The sequence below is a fragment of the Gopherus evgoodei genome, chromosome 6, assembly GCF_007399415.2.
Source record: "Gopherus evgoodei ecotype Sinaloan lineage chromosome 6, rGopEvg1_v1.p, whole genome shotgun sequence".
NCBI lineage: Eukaryota > Metazoa > Chordata > Testudines > Testudinidae > Gopherus > Gopherus evgoodei.
Genome location: NC_044327.1, coordinates 118,024,331 through 118,039,456, shown reverse-complemented (window position 1 = coordinate 118,039,456; position 15,126 = coordinate 118,024,331). Strand labels below are relative to the sequence as shown.

The 15,126-nt window shown below is 41.1% G+C and overlaps 1 protein-coding gene across 4 annotated transcripts in view; it reads left to right on the top strand.

The window, feature by feature from the left end:
- Positions 1 to 202: 202 nt before the first annotated feature.
- Positions 203 to 15,126, top strand: part of RAB27B (RAB27B, member RAS oncogene family) — a 202,750-nt gene continuing 187,826 nt past the window's right edge. For all 4 annotated transcript variants that reach the window (XM_030567382.1, XM_030567380.1, XM_030567381.1 and 1 more), the window contains exons 1-2: positions 203 to 286; positions 407 to 499. The gene's annotated coding sequence lies outside the window, so the exon portion shown is untranslated. The remainder of the gene's footprint in view (positions 287 to 406; positions 500 to 15,126) is intronic.

Below are 15,126 nucleotides of genomic sequence, written 5' to 3'. Positions count from 1 at the left end.
ACCTCCCTCCTCTCTGCCCCTACTAATACATACAAAAGAGAAACAGCACATCAGCATCAGAAACTGGAAGGTCAGTAAGGATTCTGTCACTGGCACCAGATCAATGAAATGTGAACCTATTTGAATATAAAAGGGAATAGAAATATCTTGGGTAGGCACTAGGACCCCACGAATGCCTATATGAAATGCTGCCTGGCAGCATGTCAGTGGCATAGAGCTTCCTTAGCTGTTACACAAGACAAGGAGCAGCATTTTGGAGCATCATTTTCATCCTGAAACCTGCAAGGTATTTATTTATCTACCATTAATCATAAGGATTCTTAGATTATAAAAGCCTTAGAGCTGCTTATTTCATCCTTATTTATTGCCAGCATCTCAGTCATTTATATTGTTGTTACATTTTTAGATTTCTGTAGCTCAGACGGGAGCAACAGTGCCATAAAGAAATGGGCTAGTTATTTCCAGCTAGTGAGACCTGGGAGTATTGTACACCAAAAGTGTAAGTATTTGTTTTATAGCTTTATTATGCTATTTATCACTGCTTGTTCCTTTGGTTTGCATTGTATTCCCCCTTCAGAGAGGGGAAGGAAACCATTGATGAGCTGATCTAGGAAGAGAAACCTGGATCTTCTGTTCACCCATTATGGAAAATGTCTAGTAAATGCCTGAAAAATCCTAAATACTGGGAAGACATTGTGTGTTTTCTTCCAGATCTGAGATGGTAGATTCTGATGAGGATAGCTGATTTTTTTTCCCATTGTGACTTTTTCTTCCTTGCCTGGGATGAGAAATGGATTTTGCTGGATGTTGTGAGCAAAGCTCACAACTGTTTTACGTGTACTCCATTCGCAGGTTTGAAGAACTGTTTATTTTCTTTGTAATCACTGATGCGATTCAGCATATTTTCTGAACATATCTCTGGTTTTCTCATGTCCCATCAGATATGTCATTCATCCCTTGCTAGAAGGGTACAGAGATATTCATGAATCTTAACTGTGAAGCCAATGGATTGCTTCCTACGTATAAGGTTCACATTCAATGCTAACAGTAGTCAGATGTAATCTTGGAAACAGATCATAGACCGTTTTTCCCTATCATTGGAGCAAGCAGAATTTGGTCTAGATGTCCAGTTTTGTTGGCCAATAAAAGATTTGTGATCTTATAGATCTGATTGCAATTTCCCTTTAACTACACTGCCCGTATAGACATAGCTTCCACAGAACTGGCATACAGATTGCTCAAGGGCATCTAGAGCACTGGATGCCAGTTGGAAATAAGTTGAATGAAAGAAGTTTTGATTGCAGTTTGAACTTCAGTGGATGTGACTAATGTTCGTCAATGGACCGTGTGTGTGTGTGTGTGTGTGTGTGTGTGTGTGTGTGTGTGTGTGTGTGTGTGTGTGTGAGAGAGAGAGAGAGAGAGAGGAGAGAAGGATTTGGCCCAATCCCATTCTATTCTAAAAGCATTTATTCTACTAAGAATAAAAATAATTTGATTGGATTTTAGAGAAATGCAAACAACCAATATGACTTATAAATGGCAACTGTACACTAAAGAAGAATAATTTTAAATTGATTGATTTAAAAAGTCAGTGTTTTTAATTTGTAATGATCAGAATTCAACTGGGAATGGGCCAAATTCATAGGTGAGTCTAAGACCTGGTCTACACTGGGGGTGGGAGGGATCCATCTAAGTTATGCAACATCAGCTATATGAATAACGTAGCTGAAGTCGACGTACTTAGATCTACTTACCATGGTGTCTTCACTGCGGTAGGTCGACTGCTAACATTCCCCCGTGAACTCTGCCTGCGCTTCTCGCTCCGGTGGAGTACCGGAGTCAACGGGAAAGCACTCGGCGGTTGATTCATCGCGTCTTCACTAGATGCGATAAATCACCCTCCCCCCCCCATGGATCAATCACTCCGGAGGTAAGTGTCGACATGCTCTTATGGGTAGTAAAAGGGCAGTAATTCATAACAATATGTGCCTGGCTGCTAAATTTGGGTCATAATTTAAACAATCCAAAATATATTTTTGCAGAGAGGGATAAATTAAAGCATTCTCTGGGGTAAGGGGTGGAATGTTATGTTCCATGTTCATTTGTGTTTTTAAGAGAGTTAGAGCACAACTTAGATGCAAAATTCCCATAGAGTTAAGAGTAAGATGTCACAATGAGACCTGAGGATTTATGAGGTTTTTTGTAGTGTCCCTTAGAGCTATTTTAAATACAGTAAATAATTTCCACATGATTTGATTTAATAGCTAGTTACAATTCAGATTGTGTTACTTAGTAATAAAAGTCCATGATCCAATATTTTCTGCAGACAGGAAACAGTAAAATCAGAATGAATCCTCCAATGTCCTACTGTGAGGATGTAATGAACTAAATAACCTCTTTAACTTTCATGTCTAATACTTGTTGAATATACATAATCTGTGTATTTCTATGTTTTATAGTATATTTTAATATAACTGTATTTTATAATCCCTCTTCTTTAAATGTAAACATTTTGAAGCAGTAGAAAACACCCATCATTGGCGCACAAATCAAGGCTATTTTGGCTTCTGCTCTATTATTTCACTGCCACTTTGCTTAGAAAGTGGTGGTATCTCAGAATTAGAACTGTGCAAATAATGAATTTTTTGGTTCACTAGCAATTCTGAAAAAATACAAAAGAAAAATCATTGTGGGTCAAACTGAAATTTTTTTGGAAATTTCAATGAATTGATAAGTAAGTAAAAAAATTGTTTCAGGTCAAACAAGGTTTCTTTTGAACAAAATCTAAATGTTTCACTTCAATTTTGATAATTTTAAAACATTTTTGATTTTCATTTAAATTTTTCTAATTAAAGTCACTTTGAAAATGTCAAAACATTTTGAGGGGTTCTTTTTGAAGGATTTTCTTTTGAGCAAAACAATTTGGTGAAAATGATACAAACTTGCTAAATGTTTTGGTGTCACTGAATCTTCATTCGTCACTGGGGGGGGGGAAATATTTTGGCCAAAAAATGTTGCCCAGCTCTACCCTTAGATTAGATGTTGATTAGAACTATGTCGTTTCGGATCTGGATCTAGATCTCCCTTTCAACTCTAGTCCTCCAAAAATTCAGGAGTGTATGAATTCGAAGGTTTGGCTCAGTCTTGTTTATAGAGCTAACACCCATAATGTGAAATTTGAACCTGGGTCCAAATTCTCACCCACTTGCTCCAGCTGTGTGAGATATCAAGGCCTGGGGCTTTCACTTGAGCTATGTGTGTCTCAGAATTAATGTATAACTGTGCGCACCTGTCCTACACTTACAATTATATACACAAAAGCTATGTTCAAAAGAACATTATTAAGGGTGCACTATCAAGCACTCAGAAGTTGACACCTGCCTTTGCAACTTTAATTCCAGCCTTTGTGCATTATGATACAGTCTTTTATTATACATTGCCTCATCCTGCTCTGGGGGGTGACTCAGGGTTGTGCAGTGAAAGAGACTTTTGTCTGTAGGACCACTGCTTCATTTACTACAGAAGTTTGAAGGTGAGTAATGATTAAGGCAGGGGCCTGCAGGAAGAGAAAGGATGGTCTTGTGGCTGTTGAATGCTGGCCTGGAGAATTGGATTCTATCCCTGTCTCTGCCATGGAGTTCTTGTGTGATGCTGGGCAAATTACTTAAGCCAAATTTTCACAGATGGTCACTAATTATGTGTTCCTTATTTTCTGGGTGCCCAGCTTGAGACCCTGGCATCCGCTAAGCACTGGCTGCTGCAACTGGACTTAATCAGAGCTGTGCTTTGGATATATAAAGTTCTATAAAAGTATCCTGAAAATTCAGGTCCTAACATCTTAATTTAGATGCCCCAAATTAGTGGATACTTTTGACCTTGATCTCTTTGCCTCAGTTTCCCATTTGTAAAATGAGATAACATCCTTCCCAACCCATCTCACAGGAGTGCTGTGAAAATAAACAAATGTTTGTGAACCATTCACTTGAGTCATTTGGGGGATTCTTTGTCTGTTTTTAAAAAAATTTAGTGTGAAATATGCCAGATTAACACTCCCAAAGAGCAGATGATGCCTCATTGCAACTACTCTGACTGTGTACTCTACCCTTTCTCCTTTAGGGATTAAAAGGTTGTCCCATCTCCATACTCATCCCCTCTTTGGCCTCTTTGTAGAGAATGATTACTAGGCTGCCCAGGCTGGGAGTGATTTTTATGATGACGCTGCCTGTGCACAAAGAATGAGTTGGGAGCCACTAATTAATGCGTTTCACACTGGCCATTGTGATATGACAACTTTCACTTAGGCTGAATTCATACTGGCAACCTGGCAATTATGATGTGAAAGATTATGTATCTTATCCATCTCTTGCATGATGCATTCTCCACAACTTTGTCTACAGTTATTATTATTTTATTATTATCATAGTGCCTAGGAGCCCTAGTCATGGACCAGGACCCCATTGTGCTAGTCGCTGTACAAACACAGAACAAAAAGATGGTGTCTGCCCCAAAGAGTTTGCAATCTAAATATAAGGCAAGAGACAACAGATGCATACAGATGGGGGAGTAACAAGGAAACAATGGGACAATATTGATCAGCATGAAAGGCAGTGGTATCAGTGCACCAGCAAACTGTTACCGTTTTTGTAGGCATCACAGCAAAGGAGAGCTTTAAGAAGAGTTTGGAAGGAGGATAATGAGTTAGGTTTATCAGAAGCTCTTCCCAAGAGTGAGGGGAAGCCTGGAAGAAAGCACAAAGGTGCTACTTTGAAAACTTAAGAGTTGGGCAATGGAGAGTGGCATCCTGGGCTGGTCAGAGGGGAGAGTTGACATATCAGCAGCAAATAAGATAGGCCATAAAGGGCCTTGGAAGTTAATAGAAGCCATTTATGTTTGATACGATATAGAAGAAAACCACAGTGGAGGGAAGCAACGGTGATCGTCAAAGTGACAGACTAGAAAAATGACCTTTGCAGCAGCATTCTGAAGGGATACAAGTGGGGCAAGACTGCATTTGTCAGGGCCAGACAGAAGCATGTTGCAGTAACCGACATGCAAGATGACAAGAGTTTGGAATAGAGTTCTAGCTATGCAGATGTCTGGGAAAGGCCGTATTTAATAGATGTTTTGCAGAAAGACTTGGCAGGACTTAGACAGAGCTTGGATGAACCTAGAGAGAAGTCCAAGTCAAAGATGACACCAGGTTATGGGCCTGAGTGACAGGCAGGATGGTGGTGATGTCCACAGCAATTGAGAAAGGAGGTAGCTCAGAGAGCTCAGGAAGCAAAGATTAAGAGCTTTGTTATATTCATGCGATAGCACTGAAGTCATCTGGGTTTCCTGGGTGACACTGAGAGTAGAATATGTCACACCATGTTTGTATTTTACTAAATTATATAGATATAAAATAATTTTTAAATCTATTAAACAGCCATAAACATCACCTTTCATTTGGAATGCCAGTTAGACTAATGCGCTAGCTTGTTAACCTGTATTACTATCTCAAACTGTCTAGAAAGCACCTGTAACAGCACACTGTCAATTGCTAAGTAGCTGTATCCATGGGCAAAGTATTTGTAGATCATTTACTTAACAATGGAACGTATTTATGCCCTCTTTAAAAAAAGTCTTCAAAGATTTTATGCTCTGCCACGCAGGACGGAACATGGAGGAAACATGATCCTGCCCCCTAGATGTTTACAATCTAAAAAAAATCTACTAGAAGCTGAAGAGAGGCTCTGAATACTCTTGAGGGCTTATTTTTTTTAATTCTACTATTTAATTGTAAAGAAATTAAAAAACAGATTGGGTCAGCATTATTGCTGTTGGCATACAAAACAATGTTTAATATGCCCTCTGCTGGTCTGAAGGCAGCAGTTATTCCCAGAACTATGCATATATTAGTGGGTCCTTTGACACTGCATTTATTAAACACAAACAGACTGATGGATTTCAGCTGATTGGAAAACACAGTGTGTGTAGGGGAGAATAAATGTTTGCCAAATGGAGTAGGACACAGGGTCCTATCTGGCAACCCTTTCTCATCTGAGTAGTCTGTAGTCTAGCAGGTACTTGCACTGAAGGCTATTGGCCAAATTGTGTTTTACTTGCTTAAATCACAAGTAATTTTATTGATTCAATGAAGTGACTCAAGCTTTAAACTAGTGTGAGAACTGGGGAAACCTACAGGAGTGAAAGTTACAGGTTGTGATATAATGGGGGATGGTGATTCTGATTCCCATTATCCATCTCTAATTGCATTACCGTTAGGGTGACTCAGCCATTGCCCATTCAGTGAGTACCAGTGATCTAGTAGGACTGCCCTGTGCTGATTCTGGATGTGAAGGTACATCTCAACATGTAGCCTGGCTTTTTAAGTGGAAGTAAATGTAGCTGTCAAATTGTGAAAGCCATACTCTGAAGGCAATCTATCATATTTTTACTTGGCACTATTTCTACCTGCGTAACTCCATTGGATTGTTCTGATCCAATGTTTCTGTTATTTTAAAGCCTTTTCTAACAAGAAATCCTCTTCAATATGATTGCCCTTTGAATGATAGCTAAGACCTATTTTATCCGGTATATAATAGCATGTCTGCAGATTTAAAAACTGGAGCACAATTCAGTTTTTGTGATATGTGGTTTTCTCCTTTTTGGTGTATATAAGTAAGTTCTCTATCTGGTCCATTTGCTGACTTGTAAAGCATGCTCCTTTAAAGGATTCATAATACATCATTTTTAGCAAGGTGGTAGCCACACTTTGAAGCATTCAGTCACTGGGTCAAAAGCCATCCATTAGAGAATGAAGGAGTACTTGTCTGTGGAACAACAGTATTGTAAATATTTTCTGTCTAGTCGAGTGGGTAACCAGTGGATTTCACTATCTTACTAAGCTTGACTCAAGTGCAAAGAAGTTCAATTTTTTGGTAACACTACTCAGTTCCTATACTATTTTGTACTCTTTTGGTAACTCAGTCATGGGCCAAATTAATCCCTGATAGAATGCTAGTGACAGAGGTGAGTTTGATCTAGCGAGTCTCCATTTAAAAATCTCTGGCTACGCATTTTAAATGAAAGCATCATTATTTGTATTGTGTCAGCCCAGACTTCAGCAGATTCTACTTTATTTTCAATGCTCATTAGCAGGGGCTAAATAATGATGAAACAGAAGTACACATTGTCTCATAAATATCTAATCCACATCTTAAGCATTTTACAAAATTATTATTACTGATGGTACTTGGGAAATAGTATATTTTTAAAGCATAACAATTCAATTATAAGAAATAGTTAATTTATTGTGTCAGGTTTGTGCCAGGTTCTCCCTTGTCTACTCGCATGGGCCTGCTAACCCCAGGGTTGTGAGTTCAATCCTTGAGGGGACCATTTAAGGATTTGGGGATTGATCCTGCTTCAAGCAGGAGGTTGGACTAGATGATCTCCTGAGGTCCCTTCCAACCCTAATGATCTATGATTCTACTCTCCTAGGGCCTGATCTAATGGTGGTTGAAGTCAGTTGGTATCTTTCCATTGGCCTCTGGATTAGTGTAATGGGTTCCCCACGGTAACCAGTGGATTTCACTGTCTTACTAAGTGACCCCAGCCTCTAACTGGGGTACTGCTGACCCCTTTGTCTTACCAACCTGGGATCCCTCTCGCTATAGGCAACAGATTCTCCTGGCACCAGTGGGTGCTCAACCCACCCCTGCCCCTGGCCCATCCTGACTCTACCCCTGCCCTGCTCCCATTCCAAACCTTTCCCCAAAGTTCTCGCCCCAACTCCGCCCTCTCCCTGCCCCTATTGGACCTCTTCCCCAAATCCCCAGCCCCGTCTCTTCCCCACCTAGTCCCCTGAGCATGCCACGTTCCCGCTCCTTCCCCTCCCTCCCACAGCTTGTTATGCCACAAAACAGCTGTTTCGTGACGGCAAGCACTAGGAGGAGAAGTGGGAACACCATGCACTCAGGGGAGGAGGTGAAGGCAGAGGTGAGCTGGGGTGGGGTGGGGAACTGCCGGTGGGTGCAGAGCACCTACCAATTTTTCCCCATAGGTGCTCCAGCTCCACAGGACCCACCGAGTGGGTGCCTATGGCTCTCACACTGTGATGTTTTGTCCTGCACTCACACAGCCATCCGCAGGCAGGGACACACCCATGTTAGTTACATGAATGCTTTCACCAGCCCTTCATGAACCAACAATAGAGAGGCTCCAGCCAATACCCCCCAGCTCCCCAGCCTAGGGCTGTACTGACTTGCCCTGATCAGAAGCCTGGCCAGTGTAAATTTATTACTCAGTCCATCCCAATGTGGAGAGGACCTGCACCAACTCTTGTTCCTGAGCAGATTTCCCTTGCACGTCAAACAACATACTGTTTTAGGTAAAAAATATAAAACAGATGTATTAACTACAGAAAGATAGATTTTAAGTGATTATAGTACTAAATGTACAGATCAACCCTTCTGGTACAGTCATGTAGTTTTCATTTGCCATTTGTTTCTAGTCCTTCATGTTTTTTTCCACTGATGACAACCACAATTTATAGACCACTTTTCATTGTAGCTAAGATCAGAATCTGGGTGCCAACTCAGGAGAACACTTAAGCATGTGCTTAATGTTTGTCATGTACTTGAGTCTCAAGGGACTAATGCAGGTGCTTAAAATTAAGCACATGCTTAAATGCTGTCCTTAATAGGGAGACTTCCTCTTGACTCTGAGTAAAAATTTCAGATCAAACTATGTCAATTTGTATGAAACTGGAGAACCTTGCTACATAATCCAGGGCTTTAGGGAGAATGTAGCTACTGATATTGTGTTTGGAAAATCAATCAGGATAAGCACTAGATGTGTCAGTGTCAAAGCAAAAGTGGGAGCAGTATTGAAAAAACAAAACAAAAAAACAACAGGAAAATCCACTTACAGGCCTTAAGGGAAGAAGAGACTGATAGTCATCCTTATATTAGCATGGTGCTCTGATACTGTGATTATGGGATCTAGGGGCCTAGGTAGGCAGAGGGTGAAAATCCTGTTGGGATTTTTGCCTTTGACTTCAAGGGGGCCAGGATTTTACCCATAGTCTTCTGAGCAAAAGTACTGTGCTTGAACTTCATCTATGAATGTTTCCATTATAAGCTCTAATAATAAGCCACCACTATTGTTTTGAAAGGAAACCTACTCTAAGCAATTTAAATGTGTCAAAGAACAGTTCACAAGACATACAAAAGAAATGTACTGCCTTTCTCCCCTCTGCAAAACGCGAGTCATAACTATAATTGGGAAGCCATGACACTGCCCTTTTGAAATAACAGTTCTTTGATGGGTTATGATATCTCATCTTCAACTGAAGTAATGGTTGTCCTTAATTGTAATTTTTGTCATTAAGTACAGTTTGCAGAAAAGCAACTTCCTTTATTAAAATATATGTAGCCAAGCTAAAAGCACATAAGTATGAGAAATAATACTTTACAATCTATCTCCTGCACAAAAGAACATGCACGTGTTGGGACTTTAGTTACATAAATTCATTAGTTTCAGGGGAACTACATGATAATAGGCTTGTGAATTGAGTTAGGACTATTCCCCCTAAGTCTGCATTCTCAAATCAGTGTCACAGAATAAAATTAGTGTTCATGCACAGAGACCCACAGTGCAATAACTCAGTTGACGTTAATTTGAATTTATTCTCCCTTTCCCCAAAATACAAAAATTTACACCTGAGATGATTTTGTCACCTAGCACCAGAAATCATTTTCCCTGGAGCCACAAAGTGGCTATGATTATCCAGATTTGTTGTTTCTTGCTAAGACATTTGACTAGACAGGGATAGCTAACATCATATCCAGCGTGTACCTAGTATTAGATGGTAAGAGCCAGATTCTGATCTCAATTACATTGGATAAATCCAGAGTAACTTCACTTTGACCATTGCATTGCAGTGGTCTCTAAGTCCCTGACAAACTATCTTGTAAAACTTTGACATTGGTTCAGAGCCTAGTATGGCCATTGCATATGGACTTGGATTCCCAAACTGTTTGCAAGCTCTAATGTGCATGTGTTTATGCATACACATAGTTGAAACCACTTTGACAGGATGTGGATACCCTTTGACAGGATATAGAATTTGTGTTTTAGCTGGACAGATTAAACTTAATGATTGTGCTGTCACTTGTAAAGACAATTTTTGGCATTAATCGGCTTGTCAATCACAATGAAAGGGGCTACAAATGGCTCTCAGAATGCCGCTCTGTGCTGCATCTCATCTGTGTGCACAGAGTAGCATCCAGGAAGTACGACTTCTTCCTCACTGAGAGCGTTTGCTGTTCTGCTGTTGCTTTCCTTTTCCCAGCCATTCTGGGATCACAGAAGCCCAAGTGGTTCAGATCAGTCAGAAGAATTTAAATATGAGTGGTTTGGTGAATGAATGCTGTCGCAGCAGGAATGTTAATGATGGGACGAGACTAGGTTGTTTCTGTCTCAGTACATGTAAATAGGCGTACTGTCTTACCAAGGGCTTGTACAGTCAGTGTTGCAGTGAAGCTACAATATTGCTTGCTGCTAATACTCTGGATCTCATTTTAAGGCAGGGTTGGAGGTGATGGGTCAACTGAAAAGGATCTGTCATGGTCACCACAGATCTAAGAATTGCAGCATCTGAACATGTACAATTTGAAATTCCTTCTCGCACTTAAGGCTGATGTACAGCAGTGAACTTTCCTGAAAGTGTCATTGGCGACTCTCATCAAACTGGATTCTGTGATGTTTTCTTGCTGGCTGTAGACAGGTGGGAATGATTCGCAGACATCAAAGCCATAGTTTCCTTTGAGAAGGTTATTTATTAGAGAACACAACAGGCTCAGAACATCTGGCTTGTTTTGGAAGCCTTTATTAAAGGCACTCGCACCATCTACATCTTTGGGTTTGCCTTTCTGAACTCAGACATGGATTATGTATTTAAAAAGACATTAACATTTTTAAGAACACTGCTTAGTTCTTCGGCTACCCAAACAAACCTATCATCTGTTTTCACTAGGATGCTCCAACTGCTTTACCCAGTTCCAGTGATGTACAGTAACAATAAATCTGTCTTAACAGGGCAGTTAATGTGGGTTTATGGCTGCATTGCATTACTGGAGCAGCACAATCAGCCAGAATGTACTGGTGAAACTGATCCATATGGTTCTGTGATTTAAAAACCATATAATTGGGATGCTCAGGTACACTCACATTTGTACAAAATAAGCAGCCATCCCAGATAAAAGGGTTCTTCAAAATGGAACCAAAGGCTATTTGTTCCCCAGTTAGTTCCATTGCAGTGAGGTTAATTTTGAAGAGTCCTTTATGTGAAATGCTCAATAAAGGATTTCTGTATATTTAAGTGAATAAATTGCTATTCATGGTGTTTAAGAAATATGGATCGTATTAAACTCGTACAAATACTATAATCATTACATTAAGAAAATCCAATCATTCTGCTTTGTTTTAATTCAGAAACTGCTGCTTTGTAAAACTGTAATCTCACCAGTATAACAAGTAGGTCTTCGCCATTCATCCACATTACTGGCGTTTCATTGTTGTGGACAAGTGGTAAATTGTTTCAGCAGCATGCCTGGAGCAGAAAGTCTCCATGTCATTCTCCTCAGTCTCTTGTCTTCTACCCTCTGGAATATCCCTCCTTGCTGTGGCTAGCACACTTCCTCTGTCAAATCTTCCATTGTAGGCTTGTTGGTGTCCATGCTAACAATCTCTGAAGTCATCTTCACCCACAAAGAAGGATTATGAAGTTAAAATCCACCATTAATCTCTGTGGTTGTTCAGTTGCCTGGTAGAGTGAGGATGGTGAGGTAGGTCTGCAGAGAGGTGGGATGGTGAAGGATGATGGAGGAGTCTGGGTAAAGGGCACTTTGCCCTGGAAAAGGGGTTTTATTGGACTAGGCATGAAACTACAACAATAACAAATTTTGTACATAACAACCACGTTAGCACGTGAGCTTATTTGTGCAGCCTGTTCTGTTTCTCACTTGTTTAAAGCTCGTCTGTGTTCTGTCATATCTACTACAGGTTAAGGGAAGGATGAGGTAGGGCTAGAGTGGAGAGAGGAAAAGCACCGCTCTTCCTCCTCTGGTAAGAGTGGAGGGACAGAAAGCTCCCCCTTCTCTCCCTGGTATGGGCAGTGCTGTTCCCCTATGTCCCCCCTCCTTCTCCTGTGTCTGTTCCATACGGTCCGCAAGGTGGCTAGCATACTGTGGGTGCTATAACTGGTTTATTGTGGCTCTGATCACTAAGATGCCCCACATCTTTCACCCTTGATTTTTAACTGTAGTAATGAATATACAGTGGTGCTGTTGTCACTACCACATCTGTCAAGCCTCTGTGTGGGGCAGAGTGGGGCTATAAGCACTAGCTGAGCTACTTTGCAGTAAGAGCCTGAGGAGAATTGACATAGATTGTAAACTCTTTGGGGCTGCAGCCATCTCTCTGGTCTGTGTTATAATCAGAAGGAGGAATTCTGCCTGGCTCAGCTAGAATTCTCTTGGTCTCTGGGCGAGCACACAATAGACTGCAGGTTTCTGTAAGTCAGTGGTTCTCAACCAGGGGACTGCTGCCCCCTAGGGGGACCATGAGCTGGTTTCAGGAGGCCATGGGGCCCTGCCACTGAAGCATGGGGTCCTGAGCCTCAGCACCCCCATGGGGCTGAAACTAGGAGCAGAACCACAGGGAGCCTCAGGCGTCAGCACTCCCACAGGGCTGAAACCTGGAGCAGAACTCTGGGGCTGAAGCCTTCAGCCACAGTGCTCCCACTGACCTAAAGCACTGAGCCCCAGTTCCCCTGAAGTGTAGAAGCCCTTGCCCCCCATCCCAAGCCCCCAGGACTCCTGGTGCAGCTGAAGTCCCGAGCCCCTCACCTGGAGCCTCTTGCCTCCCCCCCCCACAGCAGGGTTGAAACCTCAGCCCCTTTCCCCTTCTCTTCCACCTGGTGGCTGAAGTCTGGAGCTGCCATTCCCTCCCCCCGGCCCAAGCCCCGCAGGGCTGAAGCCCCAAGACCCCCACCACACACAGTGGCTGAAGCCAGGAGCCCCAAGCCATCCCCTCACCCCCTGCTGGGCCCTGAAGTTTTTATATTATGTTGGGGGGGAAGGGAGCTCAGAAAGAAAAAGGTTGAGAACACCTGCTGCAAATTACAAAAGTATCTGCTCACTCTTGCAGTAAGCTGTGAGTGAAGCTAATTGTACTGCCTTTACTGACTGGCAGAAATCTGCTGAGCAAGTTTAAATTGGACTAGTGTAGAGTACCAAGCACCATGTATTGGATCCAGTGGAGAAAATGTAAAGGAAAATAGAAACATTTTATGTATTACAAACATGGGTTGAGTAAAAGGTTGAACGAGGTGAAGAAATAATGTAGCTGAAAGTGTGATTTTTGGTATTCCTAAAGGTTCGTTGGAACATTAGCATTGCTATATAGGGTCAGATCATTGGTCCATCGAGGTCATCTGACAATGAGAAGTATCAGATACTTCAAAGAAACCCAATACTGGATAGGTAGGCAAAAATCTGTCCATAGTAGAAACATCTTCCTAATTCTGTAGCCTGATCTATAGATTAGGAATAAGAATTTCCAGTTATCACTTTGAGGATTGGCAGGTTCTTGTCCCAAGATCAGGCCCAGTATGAAAATTATTATACAGTTGGGAACCCCGATGTGAACAAGTGGAACACTCACACCATAGGAACTCTTTTGTACTTACAAATAAAGAATTCATTAATAGATTTAGCAAAATCACACACACTCTAACTCAGTAAGAGAGATAGTGATAATACAGAAAGTATATCTGAACCCCCATACTTACGCCGTCCCTGGCAGAATAAGCTGAAATGTTAGCCATTATTTTCCTCATCACTGTCATCTTCCTCAGCTTCACCAATGGCCCTCATTCTGGTCCCTCTCAAGAGCTACATCTCCCTCTCATCCTGCCCACAGGCTGGGCTTCCGCTTTTGTAGTATGTTATGCGAACGTTACCATGTCTAATGCATATTTAGTAGGGGTTTCTCCCCTCTTCTTTATTTGTATTTCCTTCCTTTACTAATATTACGGTGTCCATTTATAGGTTAGTATATTTCTGATTTTAACTCATTATCATATATGTCAATTCATTGCCATGGCACTCTTGCGACTGGATGTTCCATCCAAAGTCTTCCAGAAGCTGGTGTTAGTTCATGTTTCTGTGGTTTGCTGATGTCATTATGGACAAAATTCTGCCTTACACTCTACTTCCAGTTCCCCAAATGCATGAGTTACCTAAGTTTATCTATGCCAAAGTTCATAGGCCTCAAGCCTCATGCTAACTGCTGAAGCCAATGTCTTACAGGATACAAGTCTGTAGGTTCCTTGCATTACACTGAATATAATAAAGCAGAATATAATGTAAAACCATGAATATAATAGAGGTAAGATGGCCCACTGGCCTACAATCCTTGGTAATTAGATTATACCCTGAAGCATGAGGTTCCCTTATTTGTTATCTTATTTTAATGCAATTGTGTATGTACTTATTATTCATGTACAAGTTTAATACTTTATACAGTCTGGGGAGCTCTTTGCTTCTGGGATATCTTGTGGTAGTGAGTTCCACAGATTAATACCGCTCACCTTCCACTTAAGCTACAAATTTGATTCGACTGATGAATATGGGATTAATTATTTGTATTATGATTGTTTCTTTTACACAGAAATCAGGTAGTTCCTAAAAGTCTTTCTCCCTTGGCATCCATTTTCCTTTCAGAACTCCAACATGTTCATATACCTTTTAATATTTGGTCTTTAGCTTTGTGCATTTCTCCAACAGGAAGTCACCATCTGTGTGCTCTAAAAAGCAGAAGGCCAAATGATATGACAGGTGGGCCCAAATCAAAATGTTAGAGCTTCAGTGGTGGTCAAAATTCCAACATGGATCCAGATCCAGATTTTGCAAATGGCTTTTATTTTTACAATGAACTGAAAGCCCTGTTCTGTCCAGCTACACTTTGGGGTGTTCAAAATTCAGATCTAAACCTTGTTTCAGGGGCAAAATGTGCAGTTCGAGCTCATCTCTAGAATATAGCATATCAAAATCAGAAGGCCTACTTGCATGATAT